The sequence below is a fragment of the Jaculus jaculus genome, chromosome 1, assembly GCF_020740685.1.
Source record: "Jaculus jaculus isolate mJacJac1 chromosome 1, mJacJac1.mat.Y.cur, whole genome shotgun sequence".
NCBI lineage: Eukaryota > Metazoa > Chordata > Mammalia > Rodentia > Dipodidae > Jaculus > Jaculus jaculus.
In genome coordinates, this window is record NC_059102.1 from 229103078 (window position 1) to 229126220 (window position 23143).

The 23143-nt window shown below is 44.5% G+C and overlaps 1 protein-coding gene and 1 pseudogene across 8 annotated transcripts in view; one reads left to right on the forward strand and one right to left on the reverse strand.

Annotated features, from left to right (window-relative positions):
• The window catches only part of Ankrd11 (ankyrin repeat domain 11), a 260811-nt gene that overhangs the window by 104000 nt on the left and 133668 nt on the right, over positions 1–23143 (reverse strand). The gene's annotated exons all lie outside the window — the stretch shown is intronic.
• On the forward strand, positions 8609–9069 carry LOC123458481 (annotated as a pseudogene).

Genomic DNA, 23143 nt, shown 5'->3' on the forward strand with positions numbered 1-23143 from the left:
GTTTATTTAGGCCCACTTGGCCACTAGGCTGCAAGGCAACAGAGTCTGGGAGGCTAGAAGCAGCAGCAGAATATGCTGAGTGTTTCTACCACATGCTACTGTCCAAATGCTCGTTCAAAATATTAAAAAGTGATGCATTTTCTTACACACACTCAATCAAATGCAAACACACACACACACACACAAAGCATCAGTAACAAAAGCTTGTCTGTCACCTCCTGAGGCGACCCTAGTTTACTAAGGCACAGGAAACCTATTAAGCTATTGCCACTCATCCATGCCAGCTCAAAACTATTTTAAAGCAACTGGGCTGATCTGTAAGTCCCAGTATTAAGAGTGCAGCATCCACACTTGACACATTCTATACTTAGAATGCACCACAAAATAATCAAAGTGAAGAGCTGAGAATAAGGAAGTAGTAGAAGGGTAAGCCAGCCGAGTCTTGGGGACTACTAAGAAAAGAGACACAGGAAACAGACTTTCTTTAAATTCATCCTAGATATATCTGCTGGCAAAGATTTTATATATGCGAAGGAAGACAAGTCAAGGATTGTGCTAACTGTCGTGACTGGCAACAGGATGCCCTTGTGAGCTGCTGGTGAAAATGTAAAATGATGCAGCTACTGTGGAACAGTATAGAGGTTTCCCCAAAAGACTAAAAATAGGGCACTATGGTCTTCTAATTTCACTTCTGGGGACCGTGACTGTTAATCTGATTAGACTAAGAAGCATTTACAAGATTAACAAAGTATATATTTATGGGTATGTCTATGAGAGCACTTTCAGAGAGAACTGCTTATGAACTTACGGGAGAAAGACTGCCCTGAAGGTTGGGTACTTGTAAAAGGGAAAGGAGAGAGCCTGAAAGCAAAGGGATTTGTTTTCCTTCCCTGTCTCCCCAGCCCTCTTCTCTTTTTCACTTTCGCTCTTTTGTCTTAGAAATGAAACTATGGGCTAAAAATAAATCTTTCCTTCCATAACTTTCTTATGTTAAGTTGTCATAGCGAAGAAAGTCTAATAGGGGTATATTGTACTTACCTGAGGCTATCTACAGTGAACATACATTATTATACCACCACATTCCAACCCTGGCCACCACACTCAGTTTTTAATTAATATTTTATTATTTTATTTTATTAGAGAGAGAAAGAATGGGCATGCCAAGGCCTCTAGCCACTGTAAAGAACTCCAGACCCATGTGCCACCTCGTGCATTTGGGTACTGCAGAATTGAACCTGAGTGTACTTAGGCTTCACAGGCAAGCACCTTATGTGCTAAGCCATCTTTCCAGCCTAGACTTTATATTTTGATTATTTTTCCTACTTGGTCTTCAGCAGGCAGAGCCCTGCTACAGCAGTCATACCATTGGGGGGGGGGGGGATTTTCAGTTCAGCCTTACTGAGGGTATGTCATGACCCAGTTTGAGCTCTGGCTGTTTGTACTTGTTTTGTTTTTTCTTACTTTGCTATGGGCTTCTGCTGCTAAGATGGAACTTTCCTAAGAATCTTGTTGTTACTGTTGTTTATTAGAGGAAGGGTCTCACTCTAGCGCAGCCTGACCTGAAATTCACAGTGATCCTCCTACCTCTGCCTCCCTTAAGGGTGTATGACAAACATCACACCCAGCTCCCAGGAACCTTTAAACCTGAAATAAACCCTTTCCTCCCATAAACTGCTTCTGGTTGGTTGGTTGGTGTCCCAGCAATGAGAAGGTAACAATGTATATATGCCCAAAAGAACTAAAATGTGAGCTCTCAAAAAGAGATTTGTATTCCTACATTTACAATTCACATAGTAACATTAACAAATGTTAACCCAAGTGTCATGGTGTGGCAGTCTGGTTCACATTGCTGGTAGAAATCATCTAACCAAGAGCAGCTTGTGGGGGGAAAGTTTATTTTGGCTTGCAGGCTCAAGGGGAAGCTCCACAATGGCAGGGGAAAATGATGGAATGAGCAGAGGGTGGACATCACCCCCTGGCCAACATAAGGTGGACAACAGCAACAGGAGAGTATGCCAAACACTGGCATAACACTGGGTATAACAACCATAAGCCGGCCCCCAGCTCCCTCCAGGAGGCATTAATTCCCAAATCGCCATTATCTGGGAACCTAGCACTAGAACACCTAAGTTTACGGGGGACACCTAAATCAAACCACCACACATGGATGCATAAAGGAATAAACTAGACTAGAAACAACTTACTTTATTTTATTTACCTTAGCTTACAGTTTCAGTTTCGAGGCAAAGTTTCTGTCAGGGCAGGGAAAGCATTACATCTTCATGTCACAGCAAGAAAAAAGCATCAAGAACTATAAACTATGAACTATGAACTTCTAACAGGGGTGGACTAATAAACATCATGGCCTTCCAGCAAAAAGTTCCACCTTCTAAAGGTTCCACAAACTTCCCAGTGACACCAACTGGGAATTAAATATTCAAACATATGATATGGGGGATAGTTAACATTCAATTCATCACAATGTTCAACAATAGAATGTCATTTAGCCTTATTTAGGACAGGAATTCTGATATATGAGGCAACTGAGTTAATTTTGTTGAGTAGATGCTGCAGGTACACAAAGATCAGTGATTATAATTCCACTTTTACAACAGTTCTAGAGTAGGCATGCAGCCTAGAATATCTGTGACCAACACTAAGTTGTTCTTTGGGTTTGTCCATGTCACTGAGTTACAGAGAGAAGACTGAAAAGATACAACAAAAACTCTTAGTAGTGACTCCTCACCCCCCAAGAAGTACTCATCTCATGACACCTGAGGTAGTCACAAAACACTGGTTTCATAATGAAAGGCTCATGCATGGTTCTATAGCTAAGATCTACAAATAGCACAAGCTCTGCACATGGGTCCAGCCTATACCTGACGTGGGCTGGGGTTTTCAGAACCATGGGTCCCTGGCATTTCCAGAAGAAGAAAATGAATCAATATCCCAGAACGAACTTACTTTCAGTCCTCACTGACATGGTGAGTTTTCCAAATCTACGCAGCCCTAGGCCAGACTGCTATAATTCCCTGCTTGTGCTCTATTAACCAAATTAGAGTGCAGTCAGTATTCCCAGACCTCAACAGAAACCCTGTTTCCAGTGTGTGGAGAACTCACAGCCTATATCTCTAATGCTACATTTGAAGGGATCAAACTGACGCCATGACAGGCTTCAATAAGGTGCCAACCTAACTAGGCCTAAATTTCAGTTTCCTGAAGAGGTAGGCAAGACTTCTGGGAAAAACCACAAACAAAGCATGGGCTGTTAATCAATAGTGACACTGATATGTGGCCAGGGAAGACAGCCGCCATTTTGTGCTCTAGAGGCTGAGTCAGTTCCTGGAGACATGTCCCTTTCCTGTGCTTCTGCTCCAACCAATCACGGACGTCTACTGTAAGTGCCAATCATGGCAGAAGATTACCTAACCCGCCTGGAATTCCCCCAGTTGTGCTTAAAAGGTGCCTGCATAAAAATGATTGACCCCTCCCACTGCCCCATGCTGGATGATCCTGCAGAATAAGCACCCCCCCCCTTTTTTTAACATACTATTTGAGTCCAGGGTCTTCAGAGATCTTTGGACTCTTACATTTGGGGGCTCGTCCAGGATTGCTGGAGCCCCTTCCTCCCCCTGATTCAAGTGGAGCGTTTCTACGGGAACAATTGGTTCTCCGCCATTTGGTGAGTTGGGGTGCTCCTCTGTGTTGTGTGTCTCTAGTCTACTCTGACCCTTATTTCTCTGGTAGATGTGGTGTCTACATACAATCTGGAGGACCACGAAGGTCAGGTGGACATGGCAACTAACATCTCTAGGCCACAGGGTTCCAAAGATGCTTCAGATCCCCATCTATTGCAGCCTGAGAGAGCTCCAATCTGACTCTGGTTTTGATAAATAATGACTGGTCATGGAATAGGCCGCTGTCAGCATCATTTTCGTTTCTTTTTCACTTCCCGGGAAATTTGTTTCTGTGTCTGTGTTTGTGTCTTGTTCATCCTTCTTTACTTTCTTGTGCAATACCCATGGGCCAGGCAGCAAGTTCTATCCCACTGGACCTAGTCCAGTCACACTTCAAGGATTTCCAGTACATGGAAGACAATCTGGGTTTAACAGTACTGTCAGGAAAACTAACCATCTTTTGCAGAAATGAATGGCCGACTTTCAATGTGGGATGGCCAGAGGGAGGCACCTTCTACCTTCCCACCATTTACAAAGTTAAAGGTATTATGTATGGGAATCCTGGGCATCTTGGCTGTCAGTCAAGGAGTCAGGACTGCCAAAGGACCACAAGCCAATGGTCCTGCCCCCTTCTCTCCCTAAGGAGGACCTCTACTTGCCTCCCTATGTACCTGCCCCTGTGCCAGAACCCATACTGCAAGTGGTAGCTGCTGATCTGGGCCCAGAGGAAGAAGGAGGAAGCATGATGAGTCCTCCCCATACGTGGGCCCGGACCACGAGACAGGCAGACTCCACAGCAATGGTGCTACTTCCATGGGCAACTGCCCCCCAGCCCCCGCCATCAGGATGGTCAGCACTTCATCACTCATAACCCTTTTTCTACCAGTGACTTACATAACTAAGTGGAAGATGCAGAATCCAAAGTTTTCTAACAAGCCCTCAGTCCTCCTAGACTTGTTAGATTAACCCATCAGCCCACTTGGGATGATTGACAGCAGCTGTTACATGTTCTTTCTACTACAGAGGAAAGGGAGCAAATTCTAGCTGCTGCCTGCAAGCTGGTTCCTGGACCTAATGGTCAACCCACAACTGTGCAGACTGACATGGATGCAGCCTTTCCCATAACCTGCCCAGACTAGAATCCCAACAGCCCTGCAGGTAAGGAAAGACGGACAGTCTACCACCAGATTCTGATGGAGGGTCTCCAAGAGGCTGAAAGGAAGCCCACGACTTTATCTAACATAGAACAGGTTATACAAGGTAAGGAGGAAAGCCCGGGGGCCTTTTTAGAGAGACCACTAGAAGCATACTGGACCTACACACCCCTGGACCCAGAAGCAAGAGAAAACCAGTCTGCCATGAACATGGCTTTTTTTTTAAGATTTTTTTTTTTACAAATCTTTATTTTATTTATTCATTTGCAAGCACAGAGACAGAGAGAAAAGAGACAAAAAGAGAATGGGCATGCCAAGGCCTTTAGCCACCGCAAACAAATTCCAGACGCGTGTGACCCTTGTACATCTGGCTTATGTGGGTTCTGGGGAATCGAACCTGGGTCCTTTGGCTTCGAAAGCAAATGCCTTAACCTCTAAGCCATCTCTCCAGCCCGAACATAGCTTTTGACAACCAGGCAGAGCCAGACATCTGCAGAAAACTCCAATGACTGGGCAGTTTCATGGGTAAGAAGATGTCAGAACTTGTGGCAATAACAGAAAAAGTTTATAATTATAGAGAGACTACAGAAGATAAACAGACTAGAGGATTAGCCAAAATACTACTGGCTGCCACAGGAAAATCTGATCCAAGGGAATTAAAAGCCCTGGCTTATGGGAGAGACAAGGGCCAAACCAGCCCCATAATTGAGAGGGGAAGGACAATACTGACCCCATCTCCAGAAGGACCAATGTGCTTATTGCAAAGAGATGGGACACTGGAAAAATGAATGTCCCAAAAGACAAAGGGACAAAAACCCTAAAATCCTAGAAATAGGAAAATTCAGTGACTGAGGACGTCAGGGATCACACCCTCTCCATGAGCCCTGGGTAACCTTGAAGGTAGAGGGGAAACCAGTAGAATTGCTAGTCAACAAAGGGACACAACACTCTATCCTAAAACAACCTATGGGGTCCAGATCTAACAAGAAAACATGGGTCCAAGAGGCCACCAGAACTAACCAATCATGGACTACCCAAAGAGAAGCGGACTTAGGCATGGGATGGGTAACCCATTCGTTCATGGACATCCCTGGGTGCCCATATCCACTCCTGGGGCAAGACCTCTTGACTAAAATGGGGGCACAAATCCATTTCAGACCCAAGGGAATACAAGTTCTCAATCATAATGGTCTTGTGCATGTGCTGACTATGTTCCTGGAGGAAGAATATAAACTCTACAACTCACCCTCAGTTACCCCTGAAAGCCCATATTCGAGGGAATTATGGGAAAAGATTCCAGTTGTATGGGCAGAAAGAAACCAGACCAGGCTGGCCAAGCCTCTGGCTGGGCCCCAATCATCGTCCAACTGAAGGCTAAAGCCAGCCCAATCCGAGTCCCCAATACCCTATGACCCAAGAGGCCAAACTAGGTATAACACCTCACATTTACTCTGATAAACTAACTTTGGGCCAAACCCTGAGAGTGACTACTATTCACGCTATTGAAAGAGTGCTAAAACAGCCCCCTGACAGGTGGCTGACCAATTCCAGGCTTACTCATTACCATGATCTTCTCCACAACAGCCCACCCCCCCCTCCCGCCACGGGTTCAATTTGCTGCCAGTCAGGCCCTCAATGTCTCAATGCTGCTACCTGATCCAGATCTGGACACTGCCATACATGACTGCTTGGAGATCATGAGCAGTTTACAAGGGACCCAACCAGATCTCAAGGACATTCCCCTTAAAGGAGCAGAGCTGACCTGGTATACATATGGAAGCAGCTTCCTTAAGGATGGTGTCCGGTATACAGGAGCTGCCATGCCAAAGGAAGAGACAACTGTATGGTCAGAGCCCTCCCTCCAGGTACATCTGCCCAGAAAGCTGAATTGATAGCCCTGACCAAGGAAGGCCTTACAAGTAGGCCAAGAGATTTAATATCTATACTGATAGCCGTTATGCTTTTGCAACCATACATGTTTATGGGGTTATCTATAAAGAGAGGGGACTATTGGCAGCAGAGGGAAAAACCATTAAAAATAAACCGGAGATTTTGGAACTCCTGCAAGCCATATGGCTACCTAAGGAGGTATCAATCATGCATTGCCCCAGGCACCAGAGAGGAGGTAAGCATACCTCAAAGGGAAACAAGGCTGACAAGGCGGTACGCGAGAGGCAGCCCTTCAGGTTGCTACTACACTGGTGGCAAAATTGCCTCCAATAGTGACGCCAAACTTTGCCAGAGACACCAAGATATACTGACTTAGAACTACAGAGGATCCATACCTGCACAACAGCCTATAAGGAACAAGGATGGCACAAAACCCCTCATGGAAGGATTATCCTCCCATCAGACTTTGATAGCCAACTCCTTAGACAAATACACCAGAGTACTCATCTAGGCCAACAGAAGATTGAGGACTTACTTAGGCAGGCCCACCTTAAAGTTTTTGACTTGAGGCAAAAGGCAGCGAAAAGTTGCCATGCCTGCTGCCTGGTAAATGCAAAACGTTTCTTCGTCTGGAATCAGAGAAAGAGGAACCCGAACAGGAGTAAGTTGGGAAACTGACTTCATAGAGATAAGGCCTGGTTCCTATGGGTACAAGTATTTACTGGTATTTACAGACACCTTTTCAGGATGGACTGAGGTTTTCCCAACCAAGAACAAGACTGCCACAACTGTGGCCAAGAAAATGTAGATGACATCATTCCAAGGCATGGTTTACCTGTGCTTCTGGGGTCAGACCATGGACCAGCCTTCATCTCACAGATAACCCAGAACACAGTTAACATTGTGGGGACAAATTGAAAACTCCATTGTGTGTATCGTCCCCAGAGTTCAGGACAGGAAGAAAGAATAAATCAGACCCTAAAGGAGACCCTAACTAAATTAACCCTTGAAGCTGGTAGTGACTGAGTATCTCTCCTTCCTCTTTTCTGAGTTTAGTACTCCCCCTATACCATAGACTCCCTTTGAAATCATGTATGCAAGACCCTCACCCTTGTTCCCCATATAAAAGCAGAAATATAAACTAAATTTGATGATGAGAGAATTCTGATCTCCTTATACGCCTTATTTCAGGGGCAAGAACATCTCTGGCCCCAACTAAGGGCCATCTATGAAAAGACACCAACCCTACACCCCATGGGTTCAGACTGGGAGACCTAGTACTTGTCAAAAGACATTGGAAGGAGACTCTTGAACCCAGGTGGAAGGTACCTTACACCTTGATCCTGACCACTCCAACAGCCAAGGTAGACGGCACCCCAGCCTGGATATATCACTCAAACATGAAGCCTGTTGACCCACACGTGGACGCAGATGAGTACGCACCTAAAGAGGAGCCAAGACCATGGCAAGCTGTCGCCCACCCACAAAATCTGCTCAAACTGATTATCCAAAAAGTCTTACCTTCCAGACCTTCCACTATGCCCTAGTAACCAACTACGGAAAAACTTTATCCACCTGATCCTTGTAACAGCCCTTCTTGGAGTTCAGACCACATCAGACACTAACCTGTACCGAGCTGTTACTACCAAATGTATACATCGGGACCCTGACACTTCCCCGAGACCTAGGTAGAGAAGTGCAGTCTTTAACGTTAACCAGTCCGGTGAGTACCAATTTTCCTGTTTTCCACCTAGATCTCTGTGCCCTAGCCAGTTCCATATGGAGACATCTAAGTCCAAAGGATGGAAATTACCGGTCCGATCAAGACAAACAAAACGCCATGGCAGGCTCCTTTGCACTTGGCTGCGAGGCTGCAAGGCCATAAAAATGACAGGACCTGGGAGCCTGAGCCGCTTCCTGGCTGCTGTCCTTCACAACAACTTGGGTCGGTACGTGCAGCAGCTGCAGCACCTCAGCTTCAGCCTCAGCCGTGACAACATGGCACTAGGGAATTCATGGAATGGGAGGTAACTGAATTCGCCCAACAGAAGCCAGGGGTCGTAATATACATGAACCTGCAGCCTTGCTCCATGACAAGAATAGTGGCCAAATACCTTAATGGGGCTGCGTGCAAGGAAAGCATCGGCTGCAAATCTGTGGAGGAGGTCAAGACGCTGGTGCAGAAGCTGGCAGACCAGTCTGGTTTGGAAGTGATCCACATCCGCAAGCCCTTCCACACAAACAACCCTAGCATCCAGGGCCAGTGGCACCCCTTCACTAACAAACCCACAACCTTCCAGGGGCTATGGCCACGAGAATGCCAGGATCCTGAGCAACAAGTGCAGTGAAGAGTTAGCTGCCTTGGCAACTCTAGCCCCAGGCCTTGCGCTGTTGCTACAAGTGAGTTGGTTCCTTGGTTCCTCCTCTCTGGAATTTCAAGATCAAGCAAATACACGGATCCTATCAGTGCGGGCTTGGCCTGGCACAAAGGTTTGGCCTGGGATAAAGAATTGCTTTCTATCCAGTGCCACTATAAGGGATAGTGACCTTGTGAGTCCCCTAATTCTAGTTCAGTTAGCCACCCCAAAATCCGAAATGAGGAAGCTTCCAACTGTTGTACAGGGTCCTTGTTTTCTGAAAGCCAAAATGGTCATCTCAAAACAGTGAGATGTGTCAGTGCTAGCTTCTGATGAATGCACGGTGTCCTGTTGCCACAACCATTGCACTACAGAATCCTCCCTGTGGCCTGGCATTGAGCAAGGCTGTTTATATCTATGGACGTGTATAGATTTTAAGAAAATGAAGGAATTAAACAATCTAAAGTAAAAAAAGTAAAAAAAAAAAAAAAAAAAAACCATGCCGTGGCAACCTGCAGAGAAGACTACTAGGAACAAAAACTTGCAACTGAGCAATTTTATGTTTGCCCAGGGACAAATGACTATGGGACTTGTGGGGAATGGAAAGTTCAGCTGTAAATGGGAGACCAACAACCAACCCCTCCCCCAGATAAAGAATAATCAAGATCTTATCCAGATGGCAGTGACATTGGGACAACTCAGAAGGTATCATGGTGCTGGGAAGAAGTGACTAGAGTACCGAGTAACAACTTGATCACACCTTCCAAGGCTCAGGGTCTAATGTGGAGGAGGTGGCAGAAAGAATGTAAGAGCCAAAGGAAGGACAGGACTCCTTACAACATGCTACCTCCAGATATAAAATGGCCTCAATATCGATAACCTCATAGTGCCTGACACTACCTACACAAGACCATCATAAGAGGAGGGAAAGATCACAAGATCAAAATAAAAGAGAGACTGGTTGAGATGGGGAGGGGATATGATGGAGAATGGAATTTCAAAGGGGAAAGTGGAGGGGGGGAGAAGGAGGTTATTACCATGGGGTATTTTTTATAATCATGAAAAATGTTTTCAAAAATTGAGAAAAAATAAGGTAAGATTGAAAAAAAAAAAAGAGAGAGAGAGAATGGGTGTTCCACGGCCTCTAGCCACTGTAAACGAACTGCAGATGCATGCCTCCCTTGGTGCATCTGGTTTACATGGGTCCTGGGGAATTGAGCCTCACACCAGGGTCCTTAGGCTTCACAGGCAAATGTATGCTAAGCCATTTCTTCAGCCCTTAAAAAAAAATTCTTTTAAATAAAATAAACAACAACAACCAATATCATCAAACACAAAGAGCTAGAACTCTAAATGGTTTTTACACCTTAGGATTGGGTTCTAGATTTTCTCCCAAACACACCTTAAAGGCTGCACTCCAAGATCTGCCTCCATTGACATACCTCTTCCTTGGTAGGGCTTTATCCATTGGAACGATAAGGCTTAAGCCTGATTCTATGGGACAACACATTTAAATCACTACATTTCATCTTTGGCACTCATATACTCATGACCATCTCATAATGTAAACTGTATTTGGTCCAACTTCAAAGGTCCCATAACCTTAACCAACTTTAAGATTGTTTTAAAGTCCCAAGCCTTAGCTAATAATTAGGACTGTCTGATAGCTGTAAGTCCTGTAAAATCAAAACAAGCTACATATTGGTAACACATAAAGGCAGAGAGTAAACATTTTTATTATAATAAAGCATAACAAGGAGATACTGAACCCATACAAGTCAAAAACCATCAGGCAAAACTATGGATAATTTCTGGATTTTTCTTAACATTGTTTTCTCAGTTTTTATTAACATTTTCCATAATTATAAAAAATATCCCATGGTAATGCCCTCCCTCCCCCCCTCACTTTTCCCTTTGAAATTCCATTCTCCATCATACACCATCCCCATCTCAATCAGTCTCTCTTTTATTTTGATGTCATGATCTTTTCCTCCTCTTATGATGGTCTTATGGAGGTAGTGTCAGACACTGTGAGTATCCAGGCCATTTTGAGTGTGGAGGAGCATGTTGTAAGGAGTTCTACCCTTCGTTTGGCTCTTACATTCTCTCTGCCACCTCTTCCACATTAGACCCTGAGCCTTGGAAGGTGTGATCGCGATGTTACTCAGTACTCCAGTCACTTCTTTCAAGCACTATGATACCTTCTGAGTCATCCCAAGGTCACTGCCATCTGAAAAGAGAAGATTCTCTACCCAAAGTGAGAGTAGTATTAATATAAGGGTATGAAAATTAAGAGAAGTGCTTACTGGGCAGTTTGATCAGCATAGTATATACATTTTTCCAGACATCAGCAGATGTTACACCCCCAGGGCTCATGACAAACCCTGTTTTAAGTTTTCAGTATCAGGGATGTGTCCCCGCCCCATGGAGTGGGCTTCCAGTCCAATTGGAGGGCAGTTGGTTTCTACCATGACAGACATGCCATTATTGCACCCATTGGTTCATTTGGCCTCTCTGGCCAATTATAAGGCTTCCAATGTCCACTGTTGAGTATCTTCACTAGTGGTATCTCTTTCTCCCATTGAACGGCACGTAGAATGGCTTCTTCCTGCTTTCTTTCAGCTGGTCTATGTGGAGGAGGTTACCAGCTCAGTTCCAGCAGGATTTCTCAGTGGTCTTGCAGTCCAAGTATGTGGAGTCTTCAGCAATAGGGTCTTATCATCTATTCCTGGTGGGAAGCCAAGGGCCTTGGCACTGGCCTATAATGTTTTGGGGGCATCAGGGACCTCCCTGGCCAATAACTCACTGGGGGTATCCCATCCCAGACACTGAACATTTTCTAACAACGATCTATGGCTCCTGAGTGTTCCACTGTCCAAAACCAGAGGATTCCATATGATTTATTTGCATCCTCTTGGGTTTTGATTAACCCTCCCTCCACCTTTCTTTTTTCCTTTTTTTTTTGTTTTCTTTTTTTGTTTGTTTGTTTGTTTTTCTTGTTTTCCCTTTGAGGTAGGGTCCCACTCTAGTTCAAGCTGACCTGGAATTCACTATGTAGTCTCAGGGTGGCCTCAAAGAGATCCTCCTACATCTGCCTCCCAAGTGCTAGGGTTAGAAGCATATGCTACTGCACCCAACTTGGATTTTTTTTTCCTTTTTTTCTTTTTTGAGGTAGGGTATTACTATAGCTCAGACTGACATAGAATCCACCATGTCATCTCAGAATAGCTTTGAATTCATGGTCATCCTCCTACCTCTGCATCCCAAGTGCTGGGATTTAAGGCATGTGCCACCGTGCCTGGCTAGGATTTTTTATTTAAAGGCAAACAGTGGCTGACTAGTCAGAGCCAGGCAGAGACAGAAGAAGGCATGAGTCAATGTAAGAGCTTAGTATTATAAGTCAGCATCAGACAGCTGAGCGTATTGCAATGGGCCTTAGGAGTTCATAAAAAAGTCTTTGAATTCCAAACCCTGATTTTGTGTGTTTTTAACCAAAGAATTGGATAAACAAGACTGAGAACGATAATTTATAAACCACTACATTTCATTCAGAAATATCAGGGATATGAGGGAGTGTGAAGGGTCAAGAACTGAGGAGGGAAAAGTGGGTGCATCAGGGGCCCTAGAGCTCATGTGGGAAGTGAACAGGAGCCCAAGCCATGAAAAGGGCTTTAGGGAGGAAAGAGAAGAAAGTGCAGAGAGCTCCTGCCATGTGGAGGACAGGAGGGGAGAGCCCATGTGGGAGTATAGGAGGCTTACCAGAATCTTGGAAGTTCAGAAGAGATTAATAGCCAACAAAAAGTGGCCTGAAGTCGGGCGTGGTGGCACACACCTTTAATTCCAGCACTCGAGAGGCAGAGGTAGGAGGATCGCCATGAGTTCATGGCCACCCTGAGACCACTGAGTGAATTCCAGATCAGCCTGAGCTAGAATGAGACCCTACCTCCAAAAAAAAAAAAAAAAAAAAAAAGGTTGGGATGGGATACCTTCCAGTGAGTTGTTGGCCAGGGAGGTCCCTGATGCCCCTAAAACATAATAGGCCATTGCCAAGGTCCTTGGTTTCCCACCAGGAATAGATGGTAAGACCCTATTGCTGAAGACTGCACATACTTAGGCTGCAAAGCCAAGCACTTGCCTGTGAAGCCTGAGGACCCTGGTTCGAGGCTCAATTTCCCAGGACCAATGTTAGCCAGATGCACAAGGGGACGTTCATGTCTGGAGGTCCTTTGCAGTGGCTGGAGGTCCTGGCACACCCATTCTCTCTATATCTCTCTGCCTATTTCTCTATCACTGTCAAATAAATAAATAAATAAATAAATAAATAAATAAATAAATAAATAAGAAAGATGCAGCTCGTGCTGGAGATATGGCTTAGCGGTTAAGCGCTTGCCTGTGAAGCCTAAGGACCCCGGTTCGAGGCTCGGTTCCCCAGGACCCACGTTAGCCAGATGCACAAGGGGGCGCACGCATCTGGAGTTCGTTTGCAGAGGCTGGAAGCCCTGGCACGCCCATTCTCTCTCTCTCTCCCTCTATCTGTGTTTCTCTCTGTGTCTGTCGCTCTCAAATAAATAAATAAAATTTTTTTAAAAAAAGAGATGCAGCTCAAGCTTGATAACACACAGTGATTGCTAAGAAAGCAACGAAAAAAGTATATATAGTTGTTTTTGAAAAAAAAGATTAACAATACCAGAGCCAGTTTTTAAAAAATTATTTATTTAAGTTGCAAGCAGAAGAGACACAGAATGAATGAATATAAATGGGCACGCCAGGGTTTCCCAGCCACTGCAAACAAATTCCAGGTACATATGCCACTTTGTGCATCTAGCTTTAAGTGGGCTCTGAGGAATTTAACTGGGATCATTAGCCTTTGCAGGCAAGCACCTTAACCACTAAATCCATTTTTCCAGCCTGCCCATTTTGTCATTTGGTGGAGTTCTGCTTGGCTTCAAACTAGCCCCTCCATACAGAAGCAGACTCCCACTGGGGTTATTCCTAGAAAGTGTCGTGGACTCCAGCACAATTTTCTCTTGGACAGAAACCATAGGCAGTGATGATAATGTGCACTGATCAACCCAAAATCAAGCTCTCTAAATGACAAAATCAACTTAGATGCCACTGAAGCACACAGTAAGGGCCAGGTAGGGAAGTACTCCCAGCAGCACATCAAGACTGGGAACAACTGGACTTCTCATGATGCAGTAAAAGATAGCATGCAGGATCAGAAGCAACCCACAGAAATTAGCAAGCCCATACCTCCTCCTGCACCCATCAGGCTCTAGTCTAGACCCAACACAGGGATCTGCAATACCTTGCCATCTACCAGGCCATCTTTGTCTGCCATATTCTGCAGCAGAAGTAGTTCCTCCACAGAAACAGGAAGAATCACCACCTCAGGTATGCTAAGGGAAGCAGAGAAGCATGCTACGTGGCTCCTACTGACATTCAACAGAATTGCCTAGACACCAGAAAAAAAGCCTACAGAAACTCTGAAGATAGAATAAGATTAGCGACAGTTTGAGACAACAAAGACAGAACTGCCGAGATAGTGCAACATTGAAAGGCACTTGTTTGTGAAGCCCGACAGCCCGGGTTCAAGTCCTTGTACCCATATAAAGTCAGATGTACAAGAAACAACATTCCCCCCACCAAAAAGCAGTGATGGTAGGAGCTGGTTGCACACCTTTAATTCCAGCACTCGGGAGACAGAGCTGGGTGTAGTGGCATACACCTTTAATCCCAGCACTTGGGAGGCAGAGTAGGATCACTATGAGTTTGAGACCACCCTGAGTCTGCATAGTGAATTCCACATCCGCCTGGGCTAGAGTGAGAATCTACCTCAAAAAAGAAAGAAAAAGAAAAAAAGAAAAAAAAAAAACAAGGGGGGGGGGGATTGCCTGGAGAGATGGCTTAGCAGTAAGGCACCTTCCTGCAAAGCCAAAGAACCTCGGTTCAATTCCCCAAGGCACATGTAAGACAGATATATAACAGTGGAATGGGTAGAAGTAAGGGTCTCCACTCCATCTACCAATTCAAATTACTGACCAAATGCACAAAGATAACAGGTTAAGCAGAGCTAACCATCACTGGCTATATCACTTTTCCCACAGTCTTCAGGGAGGGTGCTGGCTCACCACTTAAGTAGTTAGATATGGCTCCAGGGAAGAACAGGAAAGACTAAATAGAGTACAAAGGATGCAGAAAGCATCTAGAAGACTGAAAGGAACACTGTACATGTGGATTTTTATTATTTATTTTTATTTTAAATATTTTATTTTATTTATTTATTTGACAGAGAAAGAGGGAGGGAGGGAATGGGCACGCCAGGGCCTCCAGCCACTGCAAATGAATTCCAGACAGGTTGCACCCCCTTGTGCATCTGGATAATATGGTTTCCTGAGGAATCGAACCTCTGGGGCCTTAACCACTAAGCCATCCCTCCAGCCCCCCCCCCCAAAAAAAAGGCATTTTAAAATCTTTGTTTTCTTAGTGGTTAAGTGCTTGCCTGTGAAGCCTAAGGTCCCCCGTTTGAGGCTCAATTCCCCAGGACCCACATTAGCCAGATGCACATGGGGGCACACACATCTGGAATTTGTTTGCAGTGGCTGGAGGCCCTAGCATGCCCATTCTCTTAGTCTCGCCCTCCCTGTTTTCTCTCTGTGTCTGTCACTCTCAAACAAATAAATAAAAATAAACAAAAAATAAATAAAATAATATTTACTGGGTCGGAGGGATGGCTTAGCAGTTACGACGTTTGCCTACAAAGTCAAAGGACCCAGGTTCAATTCCTCAAAATTCACGTTAGCCAGATGCACAAGGGTGTGCTTGCATCTAGAGTTCATCTGCAGTGGCTGGAGGCCCTGGCACACCCATTCATATTCATTCTCATTCTCATTCCCCCCCCCCGTCACATAAGTAATTAATTTTTTTAAACTTATTTATTTGTTAGAGTGTGAAGGAGAGGGGGAGAGAGAAAGAGGAATGGGTAAATAGAATGGTTTAGCAATGAAGGTGCCTGACTGCAAAACCTAAGGCTCCAAGTTCAACTCCCCAATACCCACGTAAAGCCATATGCACAAGATGGCACGTGTGTCTGGATTTTGTTTGCAGTGGCTAGAGGACCTGGCATGCCTATTCCCTCTCTCAAATAAATTATGTTTTAAAAGAGAAACAAAACAGATAGGGGTTTTGTTTGTTTGTTTTGTTTTACTTGAGACAAACTCTTGCTGTGTATAACTGTGGCACTATAAAGGCAGAGTGATCCTAAATTTGCAGCAATACTCAGCCTACGAAATGTTGGAATTAAAGATGTATGCCACTATGCCCAGCTGCATTCAAGCATTTTCAGCTCATCTTCCAAAAAAAAAAAAAAAAAAAAAAAGGTAGGAGGCAGGTGCCGTAGTTCCAAAGTTCCCACCATTAATCCCAGCACTCAGGAGGCAGAGTTAGGAGGATCACCATGGGTTCGAGGCCAGCCTGAGAATACATAGTGAATTCCAGGTCAGCCTGAGCTAGAGTGAGACCCTACCATGAAAAACCAAAAGGGTGGTGGGGGGGGGGGGGGGGGAATGGAAAGATTTCCTAGTGGTTAAAGTCTGCAAAAAGGGACCCAGATTCAATTCCCCAGGACCCACGTAAGCCAGATGCACAAGGTGGTATATGCGTCTGGAGTTTGCTGAAGGGCCTGGTGCACCCTTCTCTCTCTCTCCCTCTCAAATAAATAAATAAATAAATAAATAAATGAATAAATAAATAAATAAATAAATAAATAAATTTAAAGATTGTAACATAGACCTCTCAGTTTTCATGAAATGAAAAGTTTATAAGGTAACGGCATTTTTTTTGTTGAACAGCGCACATTAAATTTTGACTGACCATGGGAAGTTGGGGGAAATGCTTTAGTGAATAGAGAGCTTGCCATACATGCATGAGGACCTGAGTTTGAATTACTACTATCCATGTAAACTGCTGGACATGGTGCCATTGCACCTGTAATTACAGCTCTGGTAAGGCCAAGAAAAGGAATTCTTGGGGCTTAATAGCCCACGGTTAGTTGGCTCAAATTGGAAAGCTCTAGGTTCAGTGAAAGACATTTACTCTGTTACTCAAAAAACTGGAACTAAGCTGGGGGCTTAGTGGTTAAAGGTACTTACTTGCAAAGTCTATCAATCTAGGTTTAATCCCTAGTGTACTTGTAGAGGCACACCACAAAACGGCACATACAAATGGAATTCATTTGCAGTGCTAAGAAGTCCTGGTGTGTGTGCTTGTATGCATGCCTGTATGTGTGTACAAATAAAGTTGTCTTAAAAAATAGGAGTGAGGAACTAGAGACATGGTTCAGCAGAGAAGGCAGTGGCTCATGCGTTTAGAGTTCATTTGCATTGGCTGGAAGCCCTGGAGTGCCCATTCTTACACATTTTCTCTCATCTCTCTCTGCTTACAAATAAAAAAATAAAAACATTTTTACAACAATAATAGAAGTGGGCTGGAGAGATGGCTTAGTGGTTAAGCGCTTGCCTGTGAAGCCTGAGGACCCCGGTTCAAGGCTCGATTCCCCAGGACCCACGTTCGCCAGATGCATAAGGGGGTGCAGGCATCTGGAGTCCGTTTGCAGTGGCTGGAGGCCCTGGTGTGCCCATTCTTTCTCTGTGTGTCTATTGCTCTTAATAAATAAAAATAAAATCTCTTTTTTAAATAATAGAAACAACTGAGGAAGTCCTGCTCAAATATCGACCTCTGGCCACCATATGCACCTACAAACATGTCCACACACAACATACCATTATGTACAATTAATTTTTAAAAACCTGGCCATGGGTGGGGCAGGAGAGTTGGCTTAGCGATAAAGGCACCTGCCTGTAAAGCCAAAGAACCCAGGCAGGATTCCCCAAGACCCACATGAGCCAGATGCACAAAGTGTTGCATGCATCTGGACTTCCTTTGCAGTAACTAGAGGTCATAGCATGCCCATTCTCTCCCTCCCATCCCCAAATATTTACTGGCCATAGTGACACACGCACTTAATCCCAGCACTTGGGAGGGAGAGGTAGTAGGAGAGTTTGAGGTGACCCTGAGACTACACAGTGAATACTAGGTCAGCCTAAGCTATATAGTGAAAAGAGGACAGAGGGGGAGGAAGCACGCTGACCATGGACACTAGGAAGCCCCAATCAGAGATTCAGCATATCCCAAGCCTCATCAGGATCCCTGAACTTCATTCAGCTCATACAATTCTGGAACAATAGAATTCAAGTCCAGGGGCTAGACTAAGATTGACAGTAGCTCCCCACTCAGAAAATTTGTGGCATTTGAGAACTTACCAATGCAGGCAGCAAAGATGACAATTTCATCTTCAGTGTCCTAATTTTCTATATACAAAGAATAAGCTAAAAAATTTAAATATGGGGGCTGGAGGGAGGGCTCAGTGGTTAAGGCATTTGCCTGCAAAGCCAAAGGACCCAGGTTCAATTCCTCAGGACCCACGTTAGCCAGATGCACAAGGGGTCGCACACGTCTGGAGTTCATTTGCAGTGGCTGAAGGCCCTGGTGTGTAAGTGTGTGCACTTGCTCCCTCCCTCTCTGCCTCCCTCTAAATAAATTAAATACTTAAAAAAATTAAATACAAAATTTTAGAAATAACTTCCTGTAGAAAGTTACTATTTCATTTTCCACATTGTCAGTTATCAAAAGAAAAACACTTTCTGAGGCTTGAGAGATGACTTAGCAGTTAAGGCACTTGTCTGCAAAGGCAAAGGACCCAGATTTGATTCCTAGAACCCAATTAAGCCAGAGGCACAAGGTGGCACATGCATCTGGAGTTTGTTTACAATAATCCAAGACTCCGGTGTGCCTATTCTCTCTCTCTAACAAATGAAAATAAAATAAAATAAAAATTTATAAAATACTCTTGCCACATATAAATGTCATGCCAGATACATAAAAATTGTGTGTTGGGGAAGTAGTCATAACGGTTAATAGATTAGTGTAGTCCAGTAGTTTCTTTTATAATGGCATTGTAAATTAAATCATTACTCTCTCCTGAAGAGCTGCCTTCCTGCCTATTCAGCCTCATATGATAGACTATATGAATAAGCAACCTAGCAACATGGGACAGTAACAATATTTGCCAAATACACAAAATTAGATGTGATACTTGGCTAAAGGGGAACCAAAAAGTGAGGCTCCCAGAAGAACGTTGTAATAAGAATTTCAAAAAATTGTGAAAATAAAAATAAATAAATAAATAAAAAATTTCAACAGCCACGTTCTGTGATTGTTAAGAATTACAGTGTTACAGTGAAAAAAGCAAAGAGGCAACCTACAGAATGGGAAAAAATCTTCGCCAGCTATATATCTGACAGAGGATTAATATCTAGGATATACAAAGAACTCAAAAACTTAAATAATAAGGAATCAAACAAGCCAATCAAAAAATGGGCTATGGAGTTAAATAGAGCATTCTCAAAGGAAGAAATACAAATGGCATATAAGCATCTAAAAAAATGTTCTACGTCACTAGTCATCAGGGAAATGCAGATTAAAACTACATTGAGATTCCATCTCACTCCTGTCAGATTGGCCACCATCATGAAAACAAATGATCATAAATGTTGGCAGGAATGTGGAAAAAGAGGAACCCTTCTACACTGCTGGTGGGAATGCAATCTGGTCCAGCCATTGTGGAAAACAGTGTGGAGGTTCCTAAAACAGCTAAAGATTGATCTACCATATGACCCAGCTATAGCACTCCTAGGCATATATCCAAAGGACTCATCTCATTTCCTTAGAAGTACGTGCTCTACCATGTTTATTGCTGCTCAATTTATAATAGCTGGGAAATGGAACTAGCCTAGATGTCCCTCAACTGATGAGTGGATAATGAAGATGTGGCACATTTATACAATGGAGTTCTACTCAGCGGTAAAGAAAAATGAAGTTATGAAATTTGCAGAAAAATGGATAGACCTGGAAAGGATTATACTAAGTGAGGTAACCCAGGCCCAGAAAGCCAAGCGCCACATGTTCTCTCTCATATGTGGATCCTAGCTACAGATGATTGGGCTTCTGTGTGAGAAGGAAACTACTTGGTAGCAGAGGCCAGTAAGTTAAAAAGGAGACATAAAGGGAAGAGAAAGGAAGGGAGGAGGATACAATGATTGAGATGGGGAGGTAATATGATGGAGAATGGAATTTCAAATGGGAAAGTGTGGGGGTGGGGAGGGAGGGAATTACCATGGGATATTTTTTATAATCATGGAAAATGATAATAAAAATTTAAAAATTTTTTAAAAAAAGAATTACACTGTTACGGGTCCATAGCCAAAATTATCTTGGGCTTTTTAAAAAAAATTTTTATTTTCTTTATTTAGTTAGTTGAGAGCAACAGAGGAGGGGAGAGAGAATGGGCACGCCAGGGCTTCCAGCCACTGCAAACCAACTCCAGACGTGTGCACCCCCTTGTGCATCTGGCTAACGTGGGGGTCCTGGGGAATCAAGCCTCGAAACCAGGGTCCTTAGGCTTCATAAGCTAGCGCTTAACTGGTAAGCCATCTCTCCAGCCCTATCTTGGGCTTTTTAAAATAGCCAACTTGGGCTGAAGAGATGGCTACGTGGTTAAAAGCAATTGCTTGCAAAGCCTAATGGCCTGGGTTCAATTCCTCAGTGCCCACATAAAGTCAGATGCACAAAGTGGTGAATATGTCTGGAGGTTTTGTCTGCAGCAGCATGAGGGCAATGGGACACCCATTCATATTCTCTCTCCCTCTCTCTCTCATTTTTCCCCCTTCTCTCTCCCTCCCCTCATCAATAGATTAGATAGATTGACTGACTCGGTGTCTCATGCCTAGTATCCCAGCACTTAGGAGGCTGGGGCAGGAAGATTGCCCTGAGTTCAAGATAAGCAATGTTAGCCTCAGATTCCCTCCTGTTGCAGTTAGGTTCTCACTGCTAGTAGAAATCACCCAAGCAAGAGCAGCTTATGGGGGGAAAAAAAGGTTTATTTTGGCTTATAGGCTCAAGGGGGAAGCTCCATGATGGCGGGGGGAAAGATGGCATGAACAGAGGGGTGGATACCACCCCTTGGCCAACATCAGGTGGACAAAAGGAACAGCAGAGTGTGCTAAAAACACTGGCATGGGGAAACTGGTTATAACACCCATAAGCCCAACCCCAACAAATATACTGCCTCCAGAAGGCATTAACTCCCAAATCTCCATCAGCTGGGAACCTAGCATTCAGAACACCTAAGGTTATGGGGGCACCTGAATCAAATCACCATACCTGAAAATGAACCCAGACTACCTAGCTCCACTCCCATCTCCAAAAGCCCCCTCCCACTGGTCAGCCTATCACATGTCAAGGGACATAAAAGCCCTGCTGATACTAGTGTCACATCTTTTTCTGTCCTTCTGATCCTTTCAACAAGTGTATATTCCTGCTTCAAAACCCTAGCTCACAGATCTGTCCAACCATTTCAACCTGATGTGCACACCTCTTCTTTCTGTCCCTCTCTCTTCTTCCACCCCCTTCCTTGCCTACTCCCTTGTCCACAGCTGCTGGCCCACCAGGCCCTGGGCTCCTCCTACCATGTATCACAAGGTAACATAGGTAGGTTCCTACTTTCCCCACTGCCACATTGCCAAATGGTTCCCTTTCCATAGACTTCCCCCGCCCTTAAAGCTATAGCTACTCCAATTAGTGCAGACTAAAGGGCCAGTCTCAAACAACTCAAGGAAAACCTCTCTCTCTTCAAGCTATTGCAGCCCCAGTTCAGGGTTGAAATAAAATACTTTGATTCATAACATAACATTTCTAGTCTCAGACCCTCCTTCTCTGACCCCTCCCCCTCCATACACACACACCCCCCCAAAAAACATGACTAACATGGGCGAGAACAAGGCCCTGAGAGGGTTGGGGGCAGGACTGGGAGGCTGAGATAAAAGGATCACAATCTGTGAGACCAGCCTGGGCTGCAAAGTTTGAAATCAGCTTGGGCTAGAGTGAGACCCAGCCTCTAAAAATAAACAAACAAGCCAAATTGCTCTTTCCCTGCCACTACAAAACTGCAGAGTGTCTTAGGTGCTTTCAAGGTTCAGCTTAATCCCAGCATTTGGAAAGCAGAGGTAGGAGGAGCATGAGTTCAAGGCCACTTTGAGTCTACATAGTGAATTTCAAGTCAGCATGGGCTTGGGGGTGGGGGGTGGAGAAGACTCATTCAGGGCTGGGGAGATGGCTCAGCAGTTAGAAGCACTTCCTTGCACAGCCTGATGGCCCAAATTCAATTCCCCAGGACCCACATAAAGCCAGATGCACAAAATGGCACATGTATCTGGAATTCCTTCTGGCACACCCACACCTCTGTCTCCTCGGAAGGGAGGGAGGGAAGACAGAGGAAAGAGGGAGGGAACAGAGAGAGAGGAAGGGAGGGAAAGAAAGTAGGTGAATGGATAATAGGTAGGTAGGTAGGTAGGTAAGTAGGTAGGTAGATTCAGCTTCACCAGCACCTCATGTCCATTGCTGGGAAAGGCATTGCTGCCAGAGGTAAAATGGACTTTGATACTGATTCACAGAAGCACTCAAAATTTCCACATTCATGATAGTCAAGCACAAGGAATTCTGAAACTGCCAAAGCCTTAGACAAGTACCAAGCCTATCTTTGTGTGTTTGCATCCAAATGTGGTGAGCCAATGTGTACCAAGTTGGTAGGCCCTTTGTGCACCAAATCAACTCACTTAAGGATGAAAACAACAAGAAACTAAGGGGATGGGCAGGTATAGCAGACAGATTCAGATTCACTGAGATGAACTTCCAGACCAGGAACAGTTATGGAGGAAGGGCTATTTATTGAAGTTTACAGATCCAGGGTAAGTTCCTGCCTTCACAGGACCAAGCACATAGAGAGAGAAGCACAAGCCAAAAGCCAAAAGCCAAAAGCCAAAAGCCAAAAGCCACAGCACACTTCAGGAACTCCTGCTAGGCACACTTTGCATATCTTTAGATTGAAATCTGAAACCCATCAACACACCTTAAGATCCACCCAGTGACACTGCCTCCAGCCAGGTGGCTG